Source organism: Salvelinus namaycush, chromosome 37 (assembly GCF_016432855.1).
Source record: "Salvelinus namaycush isolate Seneca chromosome 37, SaNama_1.0, whole genome shotgun sequence".
Taxonomy (NCBI): domain Eukaryota; kingdom Metazoa; phylum Chordata; class Actinopteri; order Salmoniformes; family Salmonidae; genus Salvelinus; species Salvelinus namaycush.
In genome coordinates, this window is record NC_052343.1 from 5,000,199 (window position 1) to 5,010,643 (window position 10,445).

Genomic DNA, 10,445 nt, shown 5'->3' on the forward strand with positions numbered 1-10,445 from the left:
TCCTTTTGCCTACCCAAGGACGTCAGAGGACAAAAATCAGTTAACCACCTAACTGAGGAACTCAATTTAACCTTGCGCAATACCCTAGATGCAGTTGCACCCCTAAAAACGAAAAACATTTGTCATAAGAAACTAGCTCCCTGGTATACAGAAAATACCCGAGCTCTGAAGCAAGCTTCCAGAAAATTGGAACGGAAATGGCGCCACACCAAACTGGAAGTCTTCCGACTAGCTTGGAAAGACAGTACCGTGCAGTATCGAAGAGCCCTCACTGCTGCTCGATCATCCTACTTTTCCAACTTAATTGAGGAAAATAAGAACAATCCAAAATGTCTTTTTGATACTGTTGCAAAGCTAACTAAAAAGCAGCATTCCCCAAGAGAGGATGGCTTTCACTTCAGCAGTAATAAATTCATGAACTTCTTTGAGGAAAAGATCATGATCATTAGAAAGCAAATTACGGACTCCTCTTTAAATCTGCGTATTCCTCCAGGGCTTAGCTGTCCTGGATCTGCACAGCTATGCCAGGGCCTGGGATCGGGAGAGACACTTAAGTGTTTTAGTACTATATCTCTTGACACAATGATGAAAATAATCATGGCCTCTAAACCTTCAAGCTGCATACTGGATCCTATTCCAACTAAACTACTGAAAGAGCTGCTTCATGTGCTTGGCCCTCCTATGTTGAACATAATAAACGGCTCTCTATCCACCGGATGTGTACCAAATTCACTAAAAGTGGCAGTAATAAAGCCTCTCTTGAAAAAGCCAAACCTTGACCCGGAAAATATAAAAAACTATCGGCCTATATCGAATCTTCCATTCCTCTCAAAAAATTTTGAAAAAGCTGTTGCACAGCAACTCACTGCCTTCCTGAAGACAAACAATGTATACGAAATGCTTCAGTCTGGTTTTAGACCCCATCATAGCACTGAGACTGCACTTGTGAAGGTGGTAAATGACCTTTTAATGGCGTCAGACCGAGGCTCTGCATCTGTCCTCGTGCTACTAGACCTTAGTGCTGCCTTTGACACCATCGATCACCACATTCTTTTGGAGAGACTGGAAACCCAAATTGGCCTACACGGACAAGTTCTGGCCTGGTTTAGATCTTATCTGTCGGAAAGATATCAGTTTGTCTCTGTGAATGGTTTGTCCTCTGACAAATCAACTGTACATTTCGGTGTTCCTCAAGGTTCCGTTTTAGGACCACTATTGTTTTCACTATATATTTTACCTCTTGGGGATGTTATTCGAAAACATAATGTTAACTTTCACTGCTATGCGGATGACACACAGCTGTACATTTCAATGAAACATGGTGAAGCCCCAAAATTGCCCTCGCTAGAAGCCTGTGTTTCAGACATAAGGAAGTGGATGGCTGAAAACGTTCTACTTTTAAACTCGGACAAAACAGAGATGCTTGTTCTAGGTCCCAAGAAACAAAGAGATCTTCTGTTAAATCTGACAATTAATCTTGATGGTTGTAAAGTCGCCTCAAATAAAACTGTGAAGGACCTCGGCGTTACTCTTGACCCTGATCTCTCTTTTGACGAACATATCAAGACTGTTTCAAGGACAGCTTTTTTCCATCTACGTAACATTTCAAAAATCAGAAATGTTCTGTCCAAAAATGATGCAGAAAAATTAATCCATGCATTTGTTACTTCTAGGTTAGACTACTGCAATGCTCTACTTTCCGGCTACCCGGATAAAGCACTAAATAAACTTCAGTTAGTGCTAAATACGGCTGCTAGAATCCTGACTAGAACCAAGAAATTTGATCATATTTCTCCAGTGCTAGCTTCCCTACACTGGCTTCCTGTTAAGGCAAGGGCTGATTTCAAGGTTTTACTGTTAACCTATAAAGCGTTACATGGGCTTGCTCCTACCTATCTTTCCGAGTTGGTCCTGCCGTACATACCTACACGTACGCTACGGTCACAAGACGCAGGCCTCCTAATTGTCCCTAGAATTTCTAAGCAAACAGCTGGAGGCAGGGCTTTCTCCTATAGATCTCCATTTTTATGGAACGGTCTGCCTACCCATGTGAGAGACGCAGACTCGATCTCAACCTTTAAGTCTTTACTGAAGACTTATCTCTTCAGTAGGTCATATGATTGAGTGTAGTCTGGCCCAGGAGTGTGAAGGTGAACGGAAAGGCTCTGGAGCAACGAACCGCCCTTGCTGTCTCTGCCTGGCCGGTTCCCCTCTCTCCACTGGGATTCTCTGCCTCTAACCCTATTACAGGGGCTGAGTCACTGGCTTACTGGTGCTCTTTCATGCCGTCCCTAGGAGGGGTGCGTCACTTGAGTGGGTTGAGTTACTGACGTGATCTTCCTGTCTGGGTTGGCGCCCCCCCTTGGTTTGTGCTGTGGTGGAGATCTTTGTGGGCTATACTCGGCCTTGTCTCAGGATTGTAAGTTGGTGGTTGAAGATATCCCTCTAGTGGTGCGGGGGCTGTGCTTTGGCAAAGTGGGTGGGGTTATATCCTTCCTGTTTGGCCCTGTCCGGGGGTATCATCGGATGGGGCCACAGTGTCTCCTGACCCCTCCTGTCTCAGCCTCCAGTATTTATGCTGCAGTAGTTTATGTGTCGGGGGGCTAGGGTCAGTTGGTTATATCTGGAGTACTTCTCCTGTCTTATCCAGTGTCCTGTGTGAATTTAAGTATGCTCTCTCTAATTCTCTCCTTCTCTCTTTCTTTCTCTCTCTCGGAGAACCTGAGCCTTAGGACCATACGTCAGGACTACCGGGCATGATGACTCCTTGCTGTCCCCAGTCCACCTGGCCTTGCTGCTGTTCCAGTTTCAACTGTTCTGCCTGCGGTTATGGAACCCCTACCTGTCCCAGACCTGCTGCTTTCAACTCTTAATGATCGGCTATGAAAAGCCAACTGACATTTATTCCTGATTATTATTTGACCATGCTTGTCATTTATGAACATTTTGAAAATCTTGGCTCTCTCTAATTCTCTCCTTCTCTCTTTCTTTCTCTCTCTCGGAGAACCTGAGCCCTAGGACCATACGTTAGGACTACCGGGCATGATGACTCCTTGCTGACTCCAAGTCCACCTGGCCTTGCTGCTGTTCCAGTTTCAACTGTTCTGCCTGCGGTTATGGAACCCCTACCTGTCCCAGACCTGCTGCTTTCAACTCTTAATGATCGGCTATGAAAAGCCAACTGACATTTATTCCTGATTATTATTTGACCATGCTTGTCATTTATGAACATTTTGAACATCTTGGCTCTCTCTAATTCTCTCCTTCTCTCTTTCTTTCTCTCTCTCGGAGGACCTGAGCCCTAGGACCATACGTCAGGACTACCGGGCATGATGACTCCTTGCTGTCCCCAGTCCACCTGGCCTTGCTGCTATTCCAGTTTCAACTGTTATGCCTGCGGTTATGGAACCCCTACCTGTCCCAGACCTGCTGTTTTCAACTCTTAATGATCGGCTATGAAAAGCCAACTGACATTTATTCCTGATTATTATTTGACCATGCTTGTCACTTATGAACATTTTGAACATCTTGGCCATGTTCTGTTATAATCTCCACCCGGCACAGCCAGAAGAGGACTGGCCACCCCTCATAGCCTGGTTCCTCTCTAGGTTTCTTCCTAGGTTTTGGCCTTTCTAGGGAGTTTTTCCTAGCCACCGTGCTTCTACACCTGCATTGCTTGCTGTTTGGGGTTATAGGTTGGGTTTCTGTACAGCACTTCGAGATATTAGCTGATGTACGAAGGGCTATATAAAATAAACTTGATTTGATTTGATTTGATTTAATTGCAGCATTCCCGCAAAAATGAAAGAGGCAAGTGGAAGGGGGAGAAAGTAAGGAACTTGTCTGTCGGCCCTGCATTAAAGACCAAAATTGGTCTTTAATAAATAAATTTAAATTTTTTTTTTTAAGTATACCAGTTTCATTTAAGGACCAAAACAATGACAGCTGTGCCATACAGATTGCAAAATAGTTGGGATGAGATTTTCGATGTACCGATTCCATGGAACATAATTTATGAAACTGATATACAAAACTACACTGGATTCAAAACGTAGTTTTTCAATTTAAATGAATATGCAAAATTCTTGCAGCCAATAGAATGTTATATATACGGAGGATACAACCAAAGTTCCCTCTAAGCTGCGTGCGTAGCAACTTCACTGAGTTCGCCCCATTAGTTTGCACTACATACAGTGCATACGGAAAGTATGCAGACCCCTTGACTTTTCTAAATGTTGTTTCGTTACAGCCTTGAGATTAAATTGTTTTCCCCCCCTCATAAATCTACACACAATACCCCATAATGAGAAAGCAAAAACAGGTTTTTAGAATTTTTGCAAATGAAGAAAAAAAACACATTTATGTAAGTATTCAGACCCTTTACCCAGTTAAAACACATTTGGCAGCGATTACAGCCTTGCGTCTTCTTGGGTATGACGCTAAAGGTTTGGCACACATGAATTTGGGGAGTTTCTACCATTCTTCTCTGCAGATCCTCTCAAGCTCTGTCAGGTTGATTGGGAAGCGTCACTGCACAGCTATTTTCAGGTCTATCCAGATGTTCGATCGGGTTCAAGTCCAGGCTCTGGCTGGGCCACTCAAGGACATTCAGAGACTTGTCCTGAAGCCACTCCTGCCTTGTCTTGGCTGTGTGCTTAGGGTTGTTGTCCTGTTGGAAGGTGAACCTTCACCCCAGTCTGATGTCCTGAGCACTCTGGAGCAGGTTTTCATCAAGGATCTCCCTGTACTTTGCTCCGTTCATCTTTCCCTCCATCTTGACTAGTCTCCCAGTCCCTGCTGCTGAAAAACATCCCCACAGCATGATGCTGCCACCACCATGCTTCACTGTCGGGATGGTGCCAGTTTTCCTCCAAAAGTGACGCTTGGTATTCAGGTCAAAGAGTTCAATCTTGGTTTCATCGTCCGGGTTTGGCCGGGGTTGGCCGTCATTGTAAATAAGAATTTGTTCTTAACTGACTTGCCTAGAGGTTAAATGTAAAGGTTACATTTAAGATTTTTTTTTTTTATAAAAACAGAGAATCTTGTTTCTCATGGTCTGAGAGTCCTTTGGGTGCCTTTTATCAAACTCCAAGTGGGCTTCCGTCTGGCCATTCTACCATAAAGGCCTGATTGGTGGAGTGCCGCAAAGATAGTTGTCCTTCTGAAAGGTTCTCCCATCTCCACAGAGGAACTCTGAAGCTCTGTCAGCGTGACCATTGCGTTCTTGGTCACCTCCCCGACCAAGGCCCTTCTCCCCCGATTGCGCCGTTTGGCAAGGCGCCCAGCTATAGAAAGAGTCTTGGTGGTTCCAAACTTCTTCCATTTAAGAATGATGGAGGCCACTGTGTTCTTGGGGACCTTCAATGCTGCAGAAATGTTTTGGTACCCTTCCAATAATAACTGTTTTCGTCATTATGGGGTATGGTCTGTAGATTGATGAGGGGAAAAAATGATTTAATCCATTTTAGAATAAGGCTGTAACGTAACAAAATGTGGAAAAAGGGAATGTGTCTGAATACTTTCCGAATTCACTGTATGCATACAGTATTTGAATGTGTCCATTTAAGCAGCTACCTGTGCTTATCATGTTGTTGTGTGTGTGAATGCTGACTATATTGTAACTAGACAGAGATGCGTCACTCTCTGAAGCTCCTCATCCTAAAATAAACATGCTGTGCACAACAAGTGCACAGCATTTCCAACCCCACAGCCAGAAGACAGATCCAGTTAGAAGTGAGGCTAAAAAAGGTCATGGCCATTTCATCAACCATGCTGCCCAGCAGCCTAGTGCTGCAACTATTCCTTCCTTCCTTCAGCCTCTCTTCCTCCTCTTCTCAGCCACTTCAGTCCAGCTCAACATCTCATTTTCAACCCACAGAGGCCCGGAGCTTTAGCCCCGATCAATGTGTCTCTCCCTGGACATAAAATGTTAGCGGAGGTTAGTGTCAATGTGTTACGCTCGACAGCTTCACTGGTTCCATTTGTCCAACCCTCCTTGGGCGAAAGGGTGGGAGAGGGTGAGATAGGGATGAGAGGAGCTGAAGGGACACAATCTGTTGTTTGGCTATATATTTGTTTGTTTTTCTTTTTTATATATATACAGTACTGGTCAAAAGTTTGCACACACCTTCTCAGGGTTTTCTTTATTTTTACTATTTTCTACATCTACAACACAAATGGAATCATGTAGTAACCAAAAAAGTGTTAAACAAATGTATATTTTATATTTGAAATTCTTCAAAGTAGCCGCCCTTTGCCTTGATGACAGCTGTGCACACTCAAGAACTTTGAAAGTTTCTTCAAGTGCAGTCGCAAAAACCGCCAAGCGCTATGATGAAACTGTCTCTCATGAGGACCTCCACAGGAAAGGAAGACCCAGAGTTACCTCTGCTGCAGAGGATAAGTTCATTCGAGTTACCAGCCTCAGAAATTGCAGCCCAAATAAATGCTTCACAGAGTTCAAGTAACAGACACATCTCAACATAAACTGTTCAGAGGAGACTGCGTGAATCAGGCCTTCATGGTCGAATTGCTGCAAAGAAACCACTACTAAAGGACATCAATAAGAAGAAGAGACTTGCTTGGGCCAAGAAACACGAGCGATGGACATTATACCAATGGAAATCTGTCTTTTGGTCTGATGAGTCCAAATTTGACATTTTTAGTTCCAACCGCCTTTGTCTTTGTGAGACGCAGAGTAGGTGAACGGATGATCTCCGCATGTGTGGTTCCCATCGTGAAGCATAGAGGAGGAGGTGTGATGGTGTGGGGGTGCTTTGCTGGTGACACTGTCTGTGATTTATTTAGAATTCAAGGCACACTTAACCAGCATGGCTACCACAGCATTCTGCAGCGATATGCATCCCATCTGGTTTGCGCTTAGGGGGACTATCATTTGTTTTTCAACAAGACAATGACCCAACACAACAGGCTGTGTAAGGGCTATTTGACCAAGAAGGAGAGTGATGGAGTGCTGCATCAGATGACCTGACCTCCACAGTCACCCAACCTCAACCCAATTGAGATGGTTTGGGATGAGTTGGACCACAGAGGGAAGGAAAAGCAGCCAACAAGTGCTCATGACTGTTGAAAAAGCTTTCCATGTGAAGCAAAGCTGAGTGTGCAAAGCTGTCATCAAGGCAACGGGTGGCTACTTTGAATTTTTTTTAATCTAAAATAATAATTTTGATTTAATTTAACACTTTTTTGGTTACCACATGTACATTATTCCATATGTGTTATTTCATAATTTTGATGTCTTTACTATTATTATACAATATAGAAAATAGTACAAATAAAGAAAAACCCTTGAAGGAGTAGGTGTGTCCAAACTTATGACTGGTACTGTTTATTCCTTGCTGCACGTGTGAGCAACATTATATTGTCAATTAACAAGCAATTTTGAAAATAATTAGTTACAAAAACGACTGACTGCATGTTCCTTGCTATGACTTTGGAAGATTGTGTTCATTTGTTTATTTAGTAAGAAAAGTTGTATTCATTTTTTCTTAGGCCTTCTCATCATAAATCCCACAATAGCCACCTGTTTGTAAAAGGCCATGTTGTGCATATCTGTAGAAATAATCTAAGTTAATTGAGAAAATTGTCATTCAGGTATTTTGCTGGTTATTTACAGAGCGCTTTATCAGAGGGCGACAGGTGTGTGGGTGAGCAACCTTGGAGTCAGAGAAGAATATAATGTGGGAAAATCTGGATACCCAATCTCTGGATACCCCTTACCAATGGGAATGTCCTTGGGACCAGTTAATCCTGTTAACAGGCTATGCACACATTCATTCCCAAACATCTTTGAGTCACGTCTGACTGTGTTAATCCTTACAACCTATCCCAGCTTTGGAGAAGTCTTTGTGTGTGCGCGCGCGTGTATGTGAGTGTGTGCGCTTGAGAGAGAGAAAAAAAAAGAGTGAGAGAGAGAGAAAAAAAAATGGAGAGTGATTGAAGATATGGCGGTTGGCTAATATATTTATCGGTATTCTGTTTGCCTTCCTTTCACCTCAACCTTCATTCGTGATTGTCTTTCTCATCTAGTTACTACTGAGAAGGCTGCTTTTACAGCTTCTATAAAGAACAAAGCAGTTTTAAGTTAGTAGACAAAGAATTTGCCAACATGTTTATGCAAATTTGCTACCATAACAATCCTTTTTACCGTAATAAAATAAGAAATGTGTGTCTGGTAAACCTCATGTCTGCTTGAGCTAGGCTATTTACTTTAAAATACCATAACATTGACAGGTCTAGTGGGACTATCCAACTATCCAAAAATGGAGTGCATCGCTCACAAGGGGACAGATTATTCCAGGTCCTCCGAATAGTGCTGAATCAGGGGACCTGTTTAACGATTGATGTGGCCAATACTGTCATCCCATTTCATTTTTCAATATACTGTATCTCAATGTACGATTTATGAAGGACATTTTGATGATTCGCTATGTAGTTGTCATCACGGCTCTCCATTATTTAATGTAGTGTGTGTGAAGAATACACTTGAGCACTGCATAAAGCCTGGGTGCACCTTTAAAAACAAACTGATGCTTTCAATGCTGCTTTCCACAGCAATATCCCATGTATTACTCCAAATGAATGTGCTGTGATAAGGACAGATGGAAACAGCCATATTGTTAGCTGCCATGTATGTTCAAATTCATGGTATTCATTTGTGCAGTCATCTGGATAAAATCACTATGTGAGTCTGTTAATAGTGTTTTTGACGAAGTTGCCAAAAGTAACCATGTGTTTTGATTGCATCCTAAATCAATTGACGAAAATACAGTGAAGATGTGTCAAAATATACAGAGATTAACTACAAATAATGACACGTGAATCTCGGGATTCTGAGGGTAGTTATCAATATTTGACAGGCTACATGATCAATGATCAATTTATTTCTTATAGACAAATAACAATACAAAATACAAACCACAAACCATCCAAACAACAAGAGCAGTTTTTACAATGCAGAGAACTGCCGGCAAGAGAGACCAGGTTACACAACATTGCTGAGTGAAGATAAACTGTATACTGTACATAGATGTCTTTCTTTTTTAAATCACAGCACAACATCATTTGTTTTACAGTGTCCATGCTGCAAACTCGCTACCAGGCACCACTCCCTTTTATGGTGGAAACTGTGCAGCGGAGACAGTAGATGAAAGTGCACGAACCTTCTTTGAAACATACCGCAGTTGTAGTGTTACCAGAGAAGAGCAGCGTAGCTCCACATTGATCGCTCCGTAGCAAAATACTGTACATTGATTGGAACAAACGATAAAACTGAACAAAACAAACGACGTTATTACACAATAGCTCTACTGGCAGACAATTGAAATGGTGCAAAGGTAGGAATTGAGAACAGGTCTGAAACATACATTGAAAAACATATTTCTCATGGCACCGAACAATCAATTGCAAGCATTTTTACACCTAAAAGGGACAGAGAGGGCGTTTCGTCAGTATAAAATAAACAACAAAGAACTGTATATTTTTTCCTGGTTTGAATTCTAAATTCAATCAATGCTCATTCCTTTTATGCTTTTTCTTTCTGTTTTTTGACACTGCTTTATGCTTTATGGCTGTACCACGACACACCAGCCTCCCTCAAACCTCCAAAGTAAAACACTTTGGCATTGATGAATCCTCTAATCTCGCCTTTGCTCTGTGGCAGTGGCTCCCAAACATTTTATAGTCCAGTACCCCATCAAACGTTCAACCTCCAGCTGCGTACCCCCTCTAGCACCAGGGTCAGCGCACTCTCAAATGTTGTTTTTTGCCATCATTTAAAGCCTGCCATACACACACTATATGATACATTTATTAAACATAAGAATGAGTGTGAGTTTTTGTCACAACCCGACTCGTGGGAAGTGACAAAGAGCTCTTACAGGACCAGGGCACAAATAATAATATAATAATAATCAATAATTTTGCTCTTTATTTAGCCATCTTACATATAAAACTTTATTTGTTCATCAAAAATTGCGAATTACTCACCACAGGTTAATGAGAAGGGTGTGCTTTAAAGGATGCACATAACTCTGCAATGTTGGGTTGTATTAGAGTCTCAGTCTTAAATCATTTTTCACACACAGTCTGTGCTTGTGTTTAGTTTTCATGCTAGTGAGGGCCGAGAATCCACTCTCACATAGGTACGTGGTTGCAAAGGGCATCAGTGTCCTAACAGCACGATTTGCCAAGGCAGGATACTCTGAGCGCAGCCCAATCCAGAAATCTGGCAGTGGCTTCTGATTAAATTCAATTTTCACAGAATCGCTTGTTGCAATTTCGATAAGGCTCTCTTGTTCAGATATCGGTAAGTGGAATGGAGGCAGGGCATGAAAGAGATAACGATTCCAGTTGTTTGTGTCAGCCGTTTCGGGAAAGTACCTGCGTAATTGCGCACCCAACTCACTCAGGTGCTTCGCTATATC